This window comes from Coptis chinensis, chromosome 3 (genome assembly GCF_015680905.1).
Source record: "Coptis chinensis isolate HL-2020 chromosome 3, ASM1568090v1, whole genome shotgun sequence".
Taxonomy (NCBI): Eukaryota; Viridiplantae; Streptophyta; class Magnoliopsida; order Ranunculales; family Ranunculaceae; genus Coptis; species Coptis chinensis.
The window spans coordinates 39,846,733-39,863,695 of NC_141458.1; the positions used below are offsets into that span (position 1 = coordinate 39,846,733).

At 33.1% G+C, this 16,963-nt stretch overlaps 1 pseudogene across 1 annotated transcript; it reads left to right on the top strand.

The window, feature by feature from the left end:
• The first annotated feature begins 4,930 nt into the window (after positions 1 to 4,930).
• LOC147509581 (ubiquitin-conjugating enzyme E2 19-like) lies at positions 4,931 to 5,879 on the top strand (annotated as a pseudogene). Its single transcript, XR_015216581.1, has 4 exons — positions 4,931 to 5,155; positions 5,241 to 5,304; positions 5,398 to 5,455; positions 5,545 to 5,879. The product of XR_015216581.1 is annotated as a ubiquitin-conjugating enzyme E2 19-like (transcript).
• The last annotated feature ends 11,084 nt before the right edge of the window (positions 5,880 to 16,963 follow it).

A 16,963-nucleotide genomic window follows, 5' to 3' on the forward strand; every position in this document is an offset into this window, starting at 1 on the left:
GTTGTTATTCTTGTCCTTCAAAGCTTTACTAATTTATATCACATCTCTTTCCACGCACTATGACATTGAGTATAACTTGTTATTGCCAGTTCTCAGCTCCACCTGGTGATGTTGCATTTACAGAGGAGAAATAATCCAGTTCCGATTTCTAGTATTGCATTTTTTATTTATTATTATTTTTTTAAGTTGTGGGTTTTGGTCGACTCAAACCCATATTAATCAAAATCTTGTGTAACTACATCCTCTGGCATCTTCCTGCATTATTACAGCCAACTTTTTCTCTAATCTATATAATAAAAAGCAATGGTGTGGGGCCGCAGGGCCTCCATCCAGTGGTTGTCATTGTCTTTTAGTAAGTTGTGACATGGCAGATTCAAGTGTTTGGAAAGTTTGTGTAATTTTGTTAAGTGTAATCAATACCATGGGATCTGTCCAAAAATCAACAATTGCGGCTGGACTTATAAATTGTTGGGCTAGCCCATAAATTGTTAGGCCTCCAATTGATTTGGGCTTATAGATAATGGGTAATTGGGATAGCCTTACGGTTGGACTTATAAATTGAGTTGTTTCGCTGGTCTTGTGCCTAAGATGCATGTACGCCTTGCGACGAAGGCGCGATGAGTTGTCGGGGTAGTGCCGCTGGCGCGTCAAGGTTTCGTGGGCCGTAGGCACGGGCATATCCTAGTGAACTAATAAAACATCTTATTACGCTTTCATCTACCACACAACATGACTTGGCAACATAATCAGCAGCACGTTGCTCTCTCTGTAGATATGCTTCACCTCCAGAGTCCAGACTAGTGAAGTTTTTGGTTATGCTTCCTTATTGCTTGTATTACATTTAAGCAGTACCATAGTGTTATCTCATTTTCTAAAACAATATTCACTGCTCTCTCATAGTCTGAGTTGACATGCAAGCACAAAAAACCCATTTCCACTGCTATTCTCGGGCCGACTTCTATTCCTAGCAGTTCCAAGAGAACTATGGACTTCTTCTTTGAATCACCATTGTACAACAGTAGGACTCTTCCTTCTGCATCTCTAAATACACCTCTAAAACCTAACAAAAGATTTTGCAAAGTACCATCACAATTCAACATAATAATATTTGGGGGTGGCTTGTTCCATTGCACTAGCTTAATCTCCTTGCTTCTGATTACTACTTGAATGCCCATTCTGTTCACCATAATCCTAGTTGTCAGCATCCTTTAGTTCATTTTGAAGATAACTTTTCATTTTCCTCAATATGTCCTTTAGCACCTGCATAGGGGAGTAGTACATTTGTTTGAATCTTCTGCAGTTCCTCTCATTCCACAGCCCTTATCTAAACACCTTTAAGAGAGCGTGCCCAACTTAGCCGTTGTAGCTTGAGCCGCCAGCGTGGGCGAGCTAGCCGTGCACCTCGCTTTTCTCCTCAGCTGTCCTTTTTAGCTGCCTAACTCTATCGGCGTCCGTCCGGGTTTTCCCTCCAAACAGCACTCAACACCTACCTTCTCCTAGCTGCTCAACTCCGAGCCATCCTCCTCAGCTTCCACCACGCCTGCTTCACCCAATCAAAAGAATACTCTGTAAAGCAAATTGGTTCTTATCGAATCAAATCAATTCAATCAATACTTTTGCTGTTCTTATCGAATAAACCCCCCAACCATTTGCTTAACATCTTCTTCCCATCGTACCAATTTCTCCTTTTTCAATCGCTAAGAAGAAGAAGCAGAAGAAAAAATCTATTAATAGGAGGTAAGAAGCCTGCTTCTTTAATTACTTTTTATTATTTCATTGATTCTTTCATGTTTGTCAATTGGGAATGTCATTTTTTCCCCTGGATTCTTTTTAATTGAGTTGGGTTCGAAAATTGGATCAAACCAATGTTTTTATTTTGTTAGCTAACTTGATGAATTGGATCAATCTCGTATTGATAATTGGCAACCATGGATCGTCATGGCAAAACTACTGGGGTTCGTCCATCAATCCATTTCCTTGAAGCAATGTGTAGCACAAACTTATTTATATAGTTCATCCATGTTGGCCCTAACATGTATAGTAATAGTCCATCATACTAATTCAAAAGTTGAAAACCGCTTACAAATCTGTAACGGATTTGTTGTATATTTGTGTTTAAAAGTTTTACGTTATAGTTTCATGTGTTTCAAACTACAATGTCAACCTTGGATAGTTGTCTCGAGTAGGCGGTGTTCCATGCAAATTTATTCTTGGCTTAAATATAACTTTCCTAAGCAAACGCTATAGATACATTTCCCTTGCCAATGGACATTTACTTATTTCTAATTATATAAACGTAAACAGGAGCAGATGTCGACTTGAAAAATGATGGTGGTCTTTGTATCCAATACTTTTTCTCATGTCCATTTAAATTTCTATGAAATGTTCTATGTGGATGCTTTCTGTCTCCGTCATTGGTATTTTTGGAGTACATTTCTGCAGGTTGGCTGCACACCATTGCATCAGGCAACAAGCACTGGGAACTCAAGTTTTGTTTGAACTTCTAATCAAGGAAGGAGCACAGGTTGATGCTGTATTGATAGAGCAGGTCAAACGCCATTCATGAGTGCAATGATATGTGAGAACAAAGAGGTAAAGCGTGTTCGTTTTTTTTTTTTTTAATTTTTTAATGGTGAAGTGGATTTTCGTTCACGTCTTCTGGATTGATTTTGTTTAACATAGAATGTCTTCTTCATTTCTAATTAAGAACAACCAAGGAAGTTATTTTGCTATTCTGAAATATGATCATATGTTCAATAGATTATGTTTCTTGATGTTAGATCCAAAATTATCATATGACCAGTCAAGTTTGTATGAAAGTACTCCTAAAAGAAATCTGAGAATGATTTTTTAAGCGGCAAGATAACCCTATCAATGCAAGCTAGCTGTTTGAATGGAGGAACTTGGTGGAGGAGGTCTCAAATGAATAGTTGTGGGGTGCATAGTAGTGGTTTAAGTTTTGATTGATCACTTGGGATTACAAAAAAGAGTACAGTTCGTGAGCTTATCTATTATCCAATATATATTTAGCACTATCATTTGTGCCAGTTGACTCTCATGATGTAGGACACGTGCAATTTCCCTTCAACGTGAAAGAGACTTCCTTACCTTTCTACAGCTTTCGATGTTGACTCATTGTTCTTGGTGTCTCATGTCATGCAGACTCGGCAATTTATCATCGAACTGAAAACACTATTGGCATAATCTCAAATATTGAACGGCTTGATGCGGAGACATAGCGAGAATCGTGACAATTACACTCAATACGAGCACGGGAGGAGTTGGGTGCCAAAGTGACGGGTTTATGTGTAAAACTTGAGGTTCTAGATGTTGAACTTGAAGAAGTAAAATCGAACCATCCGGATGCTTATGCACATTCAAGGATCTCGAATAACAGTTACAAAGGTCAGACTAATTCCTAAGGATAATATTCATCTATAACATTTCCCTGATTTCTGTTTTGTTCTTAGTTTTGTCTTTGACTTCCAATTTCAAATGCTTAATCCTGAAGGAGTGAAAACTTCTTTGTGTGTGCATAGATTTATAACAAGAGCACAAAGAGGACCTCTTCCAGTCAAATCTTTATTTACTTGAGATATCTGAAATTACGTAGTCGTGCAAGTAAGTGAATTTAGCTAGCTCTATAGTCTTTTTCGATTATTTTTCTGCACTAGAGCGATGAATCGTAAAAGCTGTAGGAGGATACAATTTAAACTTAGTCGGGTAATAACCAAAGACTTTCCTATTCTTGGAGCTCAATCACTATGGCGGGCTGCTACCAAGTCTTTCCATTTCCTACTAGGGTGAATAGGGTGGGTTATCATAGTCTCCATTTCGAAATGGTGGATCAGGCTAAGAGGATATACTTCCGACTTTAGTCATTTCCAATAGTATTAAATCAACTTACTCAAAGTGTATTGTGTCAAACGTAGCATGAAATCTTTAGACATCTTTTTAGTGAAAAATATATGTAATGGGTACAAGAACTCCATGTTGCTCTTTGATATCTTGAAACATTTCTTTTGGCCTAGACATTAGGATAAAAACTTCAATTTTCTCTGTTATGTTGTCTTGGTTGTTTTCTTTGCTCAAGGATCTCAAAAGTTTTTCTTACAGGTAGAGCTACTTGAACTGTAGAAGGGGTGATGAAGATCTGTCTTAGCAAGGGATATGAAATCAGACTCTTTACAAAGCCATCTAGGTTATAAAGAAGGAAGAAGTTGGTCCTAGCTGGTGCCACAACAATCTATCAAAACTTATATGGAACACGTATAATACCTCAATGAGGTTTATAAGGAGTTGATACAAGAGTTATCAGAGATACAAAATGAACTGGTGGGCTTCATTCATATTCATGTTGTGAATATTCTATTCCACCACTTGATATAAGGTTCTTTATTCAGAGGAAGATAAAGAAATTGTAATCTAGCATACTATATATGTTAGACACAGGGATTTAACCCATTATATTGGGAAGAACTAAAGGCCTAAGGCGTGCATAGTAGTCATTTTCTTATTTGAGTAAATGAATCACTGCAATCTTAATTGTGCACATATTTTGGATTGTTTATATCTTAGTACATATCGATGTTCACTAAAAAATTTATACGTTGTGCCATATGTACAGCGTTAAGGTAAGGGATGGGTGAACCTGGCGCTTATAGAGTACAGCGGCACCACGCGAACAAGTTAAGCAAGGCGAATGGAGAGTGGCATATCAGACTAAAACAACTGGTCACCCATATAAGTACCTTTCCCTTTTGAGGAAGAGCAATTCAAGGACATTTTACTTTGTAGGTAATAGCTACTATTTTACTCGGCATTTTGTATTCTTTGAAAAAAAATTATTGATCACTTCAAGGAGATGGTATCCAGTTTGTACAGCCTTTTAATGATCTTTATTGTATACCATTTTCTTGATTTATTGCAGATGAGCAGCGATCCTGGCATATAGGCTTTTCCAGAAGAGGACAACATATTTTGCTGGAAAGGAACAAGGTAGCAAAGAAACCGTGTTCGAAGGAACTGAGTACAAGCTCTCGCTAACCTTTCCAACAGATTATCCATTCAAGTCTCCGAAAGTTAAATTTGACCTTTGCTTTGTTTTCATCCGAACATCAATGTCTATGGAAACATCTGCTTAGACATTCTTCAGGTATATGAGATAATCTATTATAGCTTAGACGTTAGTTCTGATAGCCCCTTATGGTGAATTTGATGTTTAACTGAATTTCTTGTAGGATAAATGGTCATCTGCTTATGATGTCAGAACTATATTGCTCTCTATACAAAGTCTGCTTGGAGGTAATTGCACAGTTTATTCCCTAGCCTTTACTGAGATTTGCGAAATAACAGTTAGAGTAATTAACATTTTCTGCCTAATATGATGGGTTTTAGAACCAAACACAAGCTCACCTCTCAATAACCAAGCAGCAGCACTGGAGCAATCAGGAAGGTATGTGTAAATTGCAATGAACATGTGATTTTTCACTTCATTAATTTGATTATTTGGTTTCCTGACTTTCTCTCTTTTTTGTTTATCAGAATACAGGAAGATGGTGCAAAAATTGTACAAACCTGATGCTTAGTTTGCCCCCCTTCTGTCTCTCATCATACATGAGTGGGAAGTTCTGGATTTGTGGAGTTCACTGTCATATGTCCTTTGTCTGGTCATATAAATACCAGCTCATTTGTATGGATCTCAATATCTCATAAACCTGTTATGTGGAAGTTTGAAAGATTTTATAAAATTTGTCTTCCCCTCTTCTGTTTGTGTGATCATTCATGTAAGCAATACATTTTTCTTGATAAGGGAGCCACCTCATAAATAACTAATTGTTCTGTGTGAAAGTTTGAAAGATTTAATGAAATTTGTCTTTCCCACTCTCTATTTGTGTGTGGTCTCTGTTCATGAAAGCAATACATTTTCTTGCTAAGGAGCTATCTTATCTAATCACCAACGGAAATCCTAAATTAAATATTGTTCGATAAAAAAAAATGACGCAACATAATACTTGGATTTACTTCAGAGAAAACACAAGACAAACAAACGAGCTAAAACTCATAAGCAGTATATGCAAAGTTCAGAAGAATTCCATCTCACAGCCATAAATCACAAAGTTGGCAGTAACCTCTGAATCCAATCACCGCAGCATGCCGTCCTCTTCTAATAAATAGAAATGTTCAGTTCGAAATTGTTCATTGCAGTTTGGTTCAGAAACTCACAAGTTCATTCCTATTTGAGAAATACAAGAAGTAGGAAATGTTATGTTAATAGGAGTATCTCTCTGATGGTGCACCTGTAAACATTCAGCTTAGAGTAAACCATCTTCAGTGGGCAGTGGTGCATTGTTACATATGGTTTCCATATCTGCCATCAAATATGCCCTCCTAGCTGATGATTTGTGTAGCCCATATCTGATTGAATAAATAATTTTGAGAAGTTGATATTGTTTAAAATTTCAAGAATGGCATGTTGAGTAGACAATAAGAAAAGGCATGTTGCCATTTCGAAATAAATGTTCGTACTGCTCAGAATAGATCCATCAGATGGGTTTAATAAAATACATCATTCGATGGGATTTAAATGCCATTAGAAAGAACGACATGACAAGTATTTTAGTTACAGGAGCCTGAAATGTATTGCAACCCCAACAGCAGAACACATTTTTTTAATCGAACAGCAAGAACAAATTGTTCTCATGGGGAGTTCTCTATGCAGAAGCACAACTCTTTTAATCATTAGAAAGCTTACAGTATCCTATTTGACTGATTTTATGTATATAAACCAGTTTAAATGATTATAAATATCATCTCAAATTGATTTAGATCTGAATTATTCAATTTAATATGATGTATTAACGGACTTCATTTAAGTCTAGCAAGGTTAGTTTTCATATAGACTTATAGCAAGTAGAGAATGTCTATCATCCAATTTACCCCTTGAATAGTCGAGATCAATGAATACATTGGATAATGATGTTGCATTCTCAAGGTAGTAATTCATTCCAAGATACCCATTGTACCCGAAGTATACAAGCTTTGGTGCATTTACCGAAACCTTGCAGTGACACATACCAAATCAAGTCAACCAATCTTGGTGAACGATACCATGTAGGTGTTGTACAATTGATGATTGATGATTGATAACTTCCTGTTTGAACATAAGTAAATGTTGCCAATTCTGTCGGCAAGAAAAAAAGAATCCCACGCCCTTTTCAATTGTTCCCCATAAATGATAACATACACTATCCCATTTCAACTCAACTCACCCAACTTTTATATAAATAAATTCTATCCACGTCCTCAAAACCCGATTCCGACAAAAATCTCTTTCCGCTCAATCCAAACCGATTTACTCTCTTCACCAGTCACCCAAACCACATCCATAATGGAAAATGTGTACAACACAAAAATAGAGAACAGACGATTCACTAGCAATGTAAGATTATAGGTACCAAAAGACTTATTCTTTAACAATGAAGACGTCATAGTTAAAGAATTCTCTGGAAGCCCTGCATATTCTTTAAAAAAGCAGAAGATTCGGCTGCTTTTAATGCAATAAAATTTATAAAAGATGAACGTGATAGAAATTGAAGACTTCAATTTTAAAGAACTCTTGAAGAAAAGAAAAGAAGTTTAAGAAAAACAAATTCAGTTTGACACCCTCAAAAACGTTATGCTAGATTGTATGATTCAAGACAAAGAAAACAAAGACAAGATCTTTGAGCTGAAGGAAACAATTAAAGAGATGAAAGAAAAAGAGAAAAGCAATTGGAAAGATATGATAATAATAGCAAAGAAGATAAGAAGGCTTTGACAATAAAGAAAAGGAAACCATCACAATTATTACCAAGGTTCAATGCTTCTTATTTATGAAAGTTTGTCACTATTACAACGACTATATTCAGTGATAATATTTTCTGGCAAATTTATATGCATTAATTTGGATATATCGATGACATGGATACATCCTTTATCTACTGGGGATATTTGGATTTTCAGTGCACTACTATTATTGTTCAAATAGTGATTAGTATTCCTCATGCTGCATATGATTCACACATTGAATATTTGAACGGCAATATGTCTATCCATGTTGTTCGTGCAGATCACGATAGCAGTTGACCAAATGGAAATGACTCTGATAAGTGTGTTTACCCCCTTCCACTCAATCAACATTAGTCATTCTCATAGAGTAGCGCGCCCAGTCAAACAAATAGAATAAAAAATGTGAAACCAAAAGCCCAATATGAACAGATCAAACCAATAAGGGAACTTGAATGGAAATGCACAACAAACACATATTATCTTACTATATTTAAAAAATCCAGGGTCTGATGAATAGTGTTTTCACGTACGTCACAGGGGTAATTTCGTCTTTTCATTATCAATTGCGAGGGTATTTCGGTCTTTTCACAATCGAAAAGGATTTTCTCTGCGTTTCTCGATTATTCCTCTCTTTCTCTCCGTACCGGTCTCCTTCTTCGTTTCTTTTCCACCTTCTCCAAAACTCTAATCAAACCAAACCCATCTTCCAAAACTCCAGCAAGCAATCAATGCTCTTTAGTTGATTGATCTTCACAAAGCCCAAGCAAGAACAAAGTCAATGTTTGGTAACTTTGAATTTGGTGTAATATTGATTGGAATGTTCTATTATTTGTATGCTTGATCTTTACTTTTTGTCAACTTCGTATAAATTTATTATTGGGCATCCCAAGGCTTTTATGTGTTAATAATTGGTTTAGTTTTATATTTTTTCCCTCTTCAAATTTGGATACAAGGGATCATAAGTAAAATGGTAATAGATTCACAACCTGTTTTATAAGAATTGGTTAAAAGTAGTTGATATTAATTGGTTGCATAAATAGACAATTTTAAATATTAATTGGTTTATGATTTATTTTATTTTATTTTTTCATTTTTTGACTCACCGATTTCAATGATTCAATAAAATTAATATTTTAAAATCCCATAAAAACTCGAGTTGTTTGATACTTTGATCTTTACAAAAAGGATTTTGATTTAGAGTAGAGAAGCTCTTTTCAAAAGAGGAAGAAGAAGGGAAGTAGAGAAATCGGGAAAGACAAAGAGGTTGGGTATTTTTACGGCGATGAATTTCTACTTAATATCTTTTTTCTAAGCTCCAGGCTTTCTTTGGAAAAATAAAATAGAAGAAGAATTGAAGCCTACGTTTTCTACTTATAGCAATTTTTGCGACCTTGCGTATCATTGGTCTTTGCTAACAATTTCGAAGTGATATTGTTGAGAGAAGAAAGATGTGTGAGGGTTTGAGGACTGGGAGGACGAACTGTTGGAGAAGAAAGAGGTTTCAATTTACTAATAGAGATAGAAAAAAGGAAAAGTATATCGCCACTTTTTAAGGGATATTACAAGAAAGCCTTTTTTGGCAAATCCGTTTTAAGTCTGTAAATAATGAGAGTCACTACAGTGGTTGTACATAGAGGAACTTAGAAGAAAATAATGGCATCTATACTAGCACTAATTTTTGTTTCCACTTGAGTTGTTGGAAATCCAAATATTTGAATTTGTCTGTTTTCGTACGTATACTTTGACTTTGTTAGTCACTTACTCAATACATAGTCTACTCTTCTTATTTAGGAAAAGGGGTTTCTGTAGAATCTCTTATTCCAATTCAAGTGGTACTACTATAATCTGCAACAACAAAAGACGATTTTCGTTGTTAAGCTCCAAATCTGCAAGCATACTTAGGTATTATTTACCATCTGTATTATTTACCATCTATTAGATTTCTATGTGAAAGATTTCTGTGTGAACCTTACTTCTGAATTCACTAAGCTTTTTAATGCAATGAGTCCACATAGATTTGTGTGTGCAAATGCAGACGGAATGGACTGTAAATTTAAGAGCTATTTTGACCCCTTTGTGTTAAAAAGTTTCATTGTTTTTTAATGGCATGACCATTGAAAAGGAAACCTTAGGTTGCTTCAAGTAGATTGCTTCTCAAACATTGCTTATTTCAATTCACACTTTTGAAAACATAAAGTCCCTCTATATAAATATGCATAGCAGTTGATGTATAGTATACTTAGTGATTCTGGTCAGTCCACCTTCTCATGTGCCTTGGCTTCAAAAAACCACATTCGTTAATAGCTCAAGCTTTTACAACATACAATTAATGTATGATGTTGTAGGAAAGAGCATCATGATATGAGCATGTGTAGTAATTTAGATTTTTAATCTCATACATATTGTACATATATGCTCAAATCTCATATTGTTACGTCTAAAGTCTATTCTATACCATGTTGTCCTTATTGACAGTGAATATTATCATAGATTCTTGATCCATGGACTACATCTGTTTATAGCTGCAACTTTGCTTAAGCAAAAAAGCACAGCAGGCCAATGCAATACATCAATGGTTACAAGGGTTGAACTGTTAGAGATAGCCGGAACGATGGATGGCAACTCCCCCCCCCCCCCCCCTTCCCGAAACATTTTTAGTTGAAGACCGTATGGGTAACAGAATGAACCCATTTCTAGAACCAACGATTATTTGTGGCAAGAAAGATTTTGACGTAGCCTCTGAAGAGAAGGAGAGCAGTGACATACTTAGCTATTGAGGTGCCTGTCGGGGTCTTCATCTCATTATAACCATAAAATTGTGAAGGGGTTTGAAGGTTCCAAGGACTACTTTTATCTATCTTTTCTTGCTTCATGCTTTATCTTATTCGACTCCTACTGTTTAATTTGTTTCTTCATATTTTTTTCCGACCCTAATTACCATATTTGTTCATTACACTGTTGAAGTGGCGTTTTTGCAATCTACAGATCTGTAATCACTATAACATGAAAATCATTTCTTTTCAGTTCTTTTGGTTTTTCAGTTGTAGTCAATTCCATCTATGTTTTTTTAATCAGTTATCAAGTTTATATTTTTGTTACAGTGCTTTTGTTTCAAACAGTTGAAATGGTATCGCATAGCTGTGCATTTCTAATAATTGGTTCTTATTTGCAACCCAAAACCCAAACAGATAAATAATGGATTTACAGTTGTTTTCATTTTCTTTTTAATTTTTTGTTTCCAGTAATTGGTTCTTTCCTGTTTCTAAAACCCAAACAGCTGGCATATTTAATCTTTAGATATATATTATAGTTGTACCCTCTTGGCTCTATTTTTTTAGCATTTACATAGTCTCCAATATTTGTAAAACTCTTTGCCCTAATTACGAAAAAGTAAGAGACTAATATGAAAAAAATCAGACAATTGGAGCACTCACAAAGACTCCTACTTTTTCAAAATTCTATTACTAATTATGAAAAAAAAATATGATATAAAGAAATAAACAATCCTATATAGAGTTTCACAGATTTTCCAACTTTTCCTAAACACTACTAATTATGGAAAAATAGGAGACAAAAAGCTAAATTGCTAAAAACAATAGTTTTCACCTAAAACGATTTTTCTAAAACCCTTACGCCACGAATAATAATTTCCATACTAATTTTAGGTGAAATTTTATATAATCAAAGTTTCTTTTTAGAAAAAGACAATGAAATAACGAAGGAAAAAAATGAATTGAGTTGCATGAACATTTACTTTCTACATTTGTTAACCACACATGTGACTGGGACAAAAAAAGAAAAATAAATGTCAATTAATCATAAAATAAGTAATAGTGTACACTCAAAACTAAGCCGACAATAAATAAAATTGTATTGTATGCATTATATGTCTATATGGGCCTAAACAAATAAAGTTTGATAGATTTAATGCATCATCCACTTTGGGATTTAGACATTTAGTCATCGTTAAGGATTTCAAAAACCACAGTAATTACAACATATTCTAAGTGATTACAACATATTCCAATTAAATTTATGAATTTATAAAAAAAAAATCAACACTATAATGTAATTTCCAATTTTATAATATATTAGTGTTTATTTATCTTGATATATATATATATATATATATATATATATATATATAAGGGACATATTTTATCTTGATACTTAAACAAACTCAAAATCATTATGATATTTATAAGTTTTGGATTAGACTAATTTTTTGTAAATATGATATCCTAACTATTCTAAACATTGTCACAAATAATCAAAAAATTAAAAATTAAAAATTAAATTGCCAAATGTAGTTAACAATTTACAAAATTTGGCTAATTGTATACCGTTCATTTTCACCATTTTTGATACTATATTTGGCAAGTTTAGAAATTTTTTTTTTTTTTTATTATTTGTGACAACGTTTAGAATAGTTATGAGATTATATTTACAAAAAATTAGCTTAATCCAAAATTTATAAATGTCCTAACAATTTTGAGTTTGTTTATATGTCAAGATAAAATATGTCCCTAGAACCCCTCCCCTATTTTATCTTGACACTTAAACAAACTCAAAATCATTAGGATATTTATACCAAACCAAAACAAATTACAATGGAAAATTAAATTATACAAAAAATAACATCACAAAACATATAATAGAAAATTTTGCATTCATTATAATACAAGCTCACATGTATAAAAAAAAATAAAAAAATAACGGCAAACCAATAATGACAAATATTTTAAAATATATATAATACTACATGAAAACTAAACTCAAAGAACAATTAATGGAAAACCGAAAACTGGATACAAATGCATCGAACTAACCTCAAATAATATTTAACGGAAAATCGGAAACTTGATGCAAATGCAAACATTAAACTAATCTTAAAAAGTAATTAATGGGAAATCGGACTATAACGGAAAATCAAAACTTGGATGCAAATACATCGAATTAACATAAAAAAATAATTGTCGGGAAATCGAAAACTGGTTGGAAATGCATTGAACTAACCCTCGATGATTAAATTAATGGGAAATCGGAAATTTGATGTAACTACATTGAACTAACATCAAAGAAAAATTAACTATAAATTGGAAACATTATGCAAATGTGTAGAATTAATTTTAAATAATAATTAATAGGAAATCGGAAATTGGATGCAACTGCATTGAACTAATCTCAAAAAATAAACTGGATGCAAATGCATTGAACTAACCTCAAGAAATAATTAACGGAAAATCGAAAACTGGATGCAATTCATTGAACTAACCTCAAACAATAATTAACGAAAAATCGGAAACTAAATGCAAATGAAACTTTATCGAATAATAAGCGATAAATAAAAAAAATTGGATGCAAATGCATTAAAATAATCTAAAAGAATAATTAACGGGAAATCAGAAATTGGATGCAAATGCATTGAACTGACCTCGAAGAACAATTAATAGAAAATTGGAAATTAGATGCAAATACATTGAACTAACCTCAAAAAATAAATAACTGAAAATCGAAACTAGATGCAACTGCATTGAACTAACATAAAAAAATAAATAACGGAATTAAAAATAAAAAATTGGATGCAAATGCATTAAACTAACATTTTTATTTTTTGCACAGTAAGTGTAAATTGAATTAAGGAAAGAAACGAAATAAAAGAATTGTACATGAGTGGTAGAACCTACATGTTATACGATGTAGGCTCAAGATATTCTAAAATAGCAACCATATGGAACCTCCTATATTCATATAGCCATGGGGGTATTCCATTTGATACAAAAAGCTTCATTTGACTAAGAAAGATCCAAATTTTGCCGCCTGGTCTGCGGCTAGGTTAGCCTCTCTCCAGTTGTGCGACATTTTCAAGCTTTGCACCTTCATCGTGCAAATTTTCCATCTGCATAGGAGTTGCCAAGGGATGCACTTGAGTTAAAAGCTGTGACAGCTGCTGCCGAATCTGATTTCACCCAGAGATTGTTCCATCATTTTGAAAGGGCAAGCTCCACACTCTCCAATATAGTCATGCACTCGGCTGTATAGTTGTTTGCAATTCTGATACCCTTGCTCAAGAGTAAGACAAAATCACCATGAACATTTCTAAAGGATCCATCCAACCCAGCTGGACCTGGGTTCCCTCTAGAAGCCTCATCTATGTTGACCTTAATTTGATTACCAATTGGAGGAAGTATTAAACTAACCTCAAAACATAGTTGTGTTATATGTTGTGGGAGTATCTCGATATGTATAGTTTTGCATTTAAAATAGTGTTTATCTTATCTCTTTTCGTATGATTGGGAACGCCTTACTATTCAAGTAGCTTCAATATGAACTTCGCCTTATTAGGCAATCTCACAAAACTTCAATCAAATTTTTATTATTAAACAACAAAATGAAGTTGAAGGGTTTTATTAATGGTGAGTTTTTTTGTTTGAATGGATAGTGAGGTTTTCACGTTATAAGAAATTTGGATGACTGATCAATATAATATTCATATATAATAGTTTTGTATATATAGTTGTAAATATTTTTCAGAATAATTAATATAACATCAAACGTTTGTAGATAATCTTTGAAGATCCCATATAGTGAGTCATGTATAATTTAAAGAATAATTAACGGGAAATCGGGACTGGATAATTTTTTATGATCCCACGTAGTAAATCAAACATAATTTATTTTTATGTCTTGTTTAAAGTTGATATTACACATCGCATTGGATAATTAAAAGGAAATCAGAAGCTGGATTCAAATACATTGAACTGAGCTCAAAGAGTAATTAGTAGGAAATTAGAAACTTTATGTAAATACAATAAACCAGACTCAAAAATAATTAACTAAAAATCAGAAACTGGATGTAACTGCATTAAACTAACGTCAGAGAATAACTAACGAGAAATTAGAAATTGGATGCAAATCCTTGAAAAATATTTAATGGAAAATTGGAAATGGTATGCAAATATATCAAACAAACTTCAAATAATAATTAATGGGAAATCGAAAAACTAGATGCAAATGCATTGAACTAATCTCAAAAAATAATTAACAGAAAATAAAAAATCGAATGCAACTGCGTTAAACTAACCTCATAGAATAATTGGCGGGAAATCAGAAACTAGATGCAAATGTATTAAAATAACCTCAAAGAATAGTTAACGAAAAATCAGAAACCGGATGTAATTGCATTGAACTAACCTCAAAGCATAAATAATAAAAAACTATATGCATATATATTTAACTAACTTCAAAGAGTTATTAACGGAAAGTCATAAACTGTATGCAAATGCAATGAACTAATATCAAAGACTAATTAACGAAACATCGAAAAATGGATGCAACTGCATTGAACTAATCTCAATGAATAATTAACGGAAAATCATAAATTTGATGCAACTACATTGAACTAACCTAAAAAAATAGTTAACGGGAAATCGAAAACTTGATATTGAACTAACCTCAAAGAATAATTAACTAGAAATCGAAAATTGGATGCAACTACATTGAGCTAACCTCAAAGAAAAATTAACGGAAAATCAGAAACTGGATGCAATTGTATTAAACTAAAATAAGAGATTAACTAATGGTAAATCATAAATTGGATGCAATATCTTGAGAAATATTTAACGGGAAATCAGAAACTTGATACAAATGCATTGAAATAACCTCAAAGAATAGTTAACTAGAAATCAGAAATCGGATATAAGTGGTCGAATTAACTTCAAATCATAAATAATCCAGAAATTTGAAACTAGATGAAAATGCATTGAACATCGAACTAACCTCTAAAAATAATTAACTGGAAATCAGAAACTTGATGCAAATGTATTGAACTAATCTGAAAAAGTAATTAATGAAAAATTAGAACTTGAATGGAAATGCAATGAACTAATCTAAAAAACTAATTAACGAAACATCGAAAACTAGATGCAACCACATTAAATTAACCTTAATGAATAACTAACGAGAAATCATAAACTTGATGCAACTGCACTGAATTAACCTCAAAGAATAATTAATGGGAAATCGAAAATTTAATACAATTGTATTGAATTAATCTTAAAGAATAATTAATGGGAAATGGAAACTAGATGCAATAACTACATTGAACTAACCTCAATGAATAATTAACATAAAATCAGAAACTTGATGCAAATGCATTGAACTAGCCTCAAAATATAGTTGTATTATTTGTAGGGGGAATATAATGTCTCAACAAGTATAGTTTTGCATTTTAAATAATGTTTATCATAATTCTTTTATTATGATTGAGAGTGTCTTGCTATTCAAGTAGTTTCAATATCATCTTCGCGACATTGAGCATTATAATAAAACTTCAATCAAACTTCAATTATTAAACCTAATAACTAAAAAAAGTCAATAGGTTTTATCAAGGTTTAGTGGTTTTTTTTTATTGAGAGTGGTGCAAAAATTTGAATGAGTGATTAATATAATTTTCATATATATCTCATAGTTCTGCATAATTGTTAATATTTTTTAGAATAATTTAATATAACGGTATACATTCGTAGAATGGGTTTGAAAACTAGTTATTTATCTTATATGTTTAAGTTGCGATCCATCATGAAAGGAAAATAAGAGTTGTAATAACACGTGGAAAGGAAATGGGCTTTTCATATGGAAACAAATGGAAACGGCAACTAACCCGAAATTTTTATGGAAAGGTAATCTGTCCACTCAACAATACAATTATTCTTTTTCCATAGCTTTTGCGAACATTTTGGGAAGAAGGGTTAGTGGACCACCCATTTTATTTTTCCTTTGGACAAAATTTAACAAACTTGGTTGGTTTGGTTCATGTCTGTCCTCATCTCTTGAATGGAATGGAATGGAAGAAATAATTTTAAAATGGTTTTTTTTTTCTTCTCTAAAAACTCTCTCTTTTCCTCTCCCTCTCTAAAGACAAAAATCTCCACTCCTCCTTCTCCATCTCCACTCCTCTATCTTCCTCTCCCACTCCGCTCACCCCTACTGCTTAGCAGTATACTAGTCTTAGAGTGTTGTATTATTCCTTGTTCGTCTTAATTAATATATGCGATAGCACTCACGGTTAGAGTCTAGAACAAGTTTCAAGCCATTTAACTTGGGCCCAATTTCACAATACAAAAAATGGGCA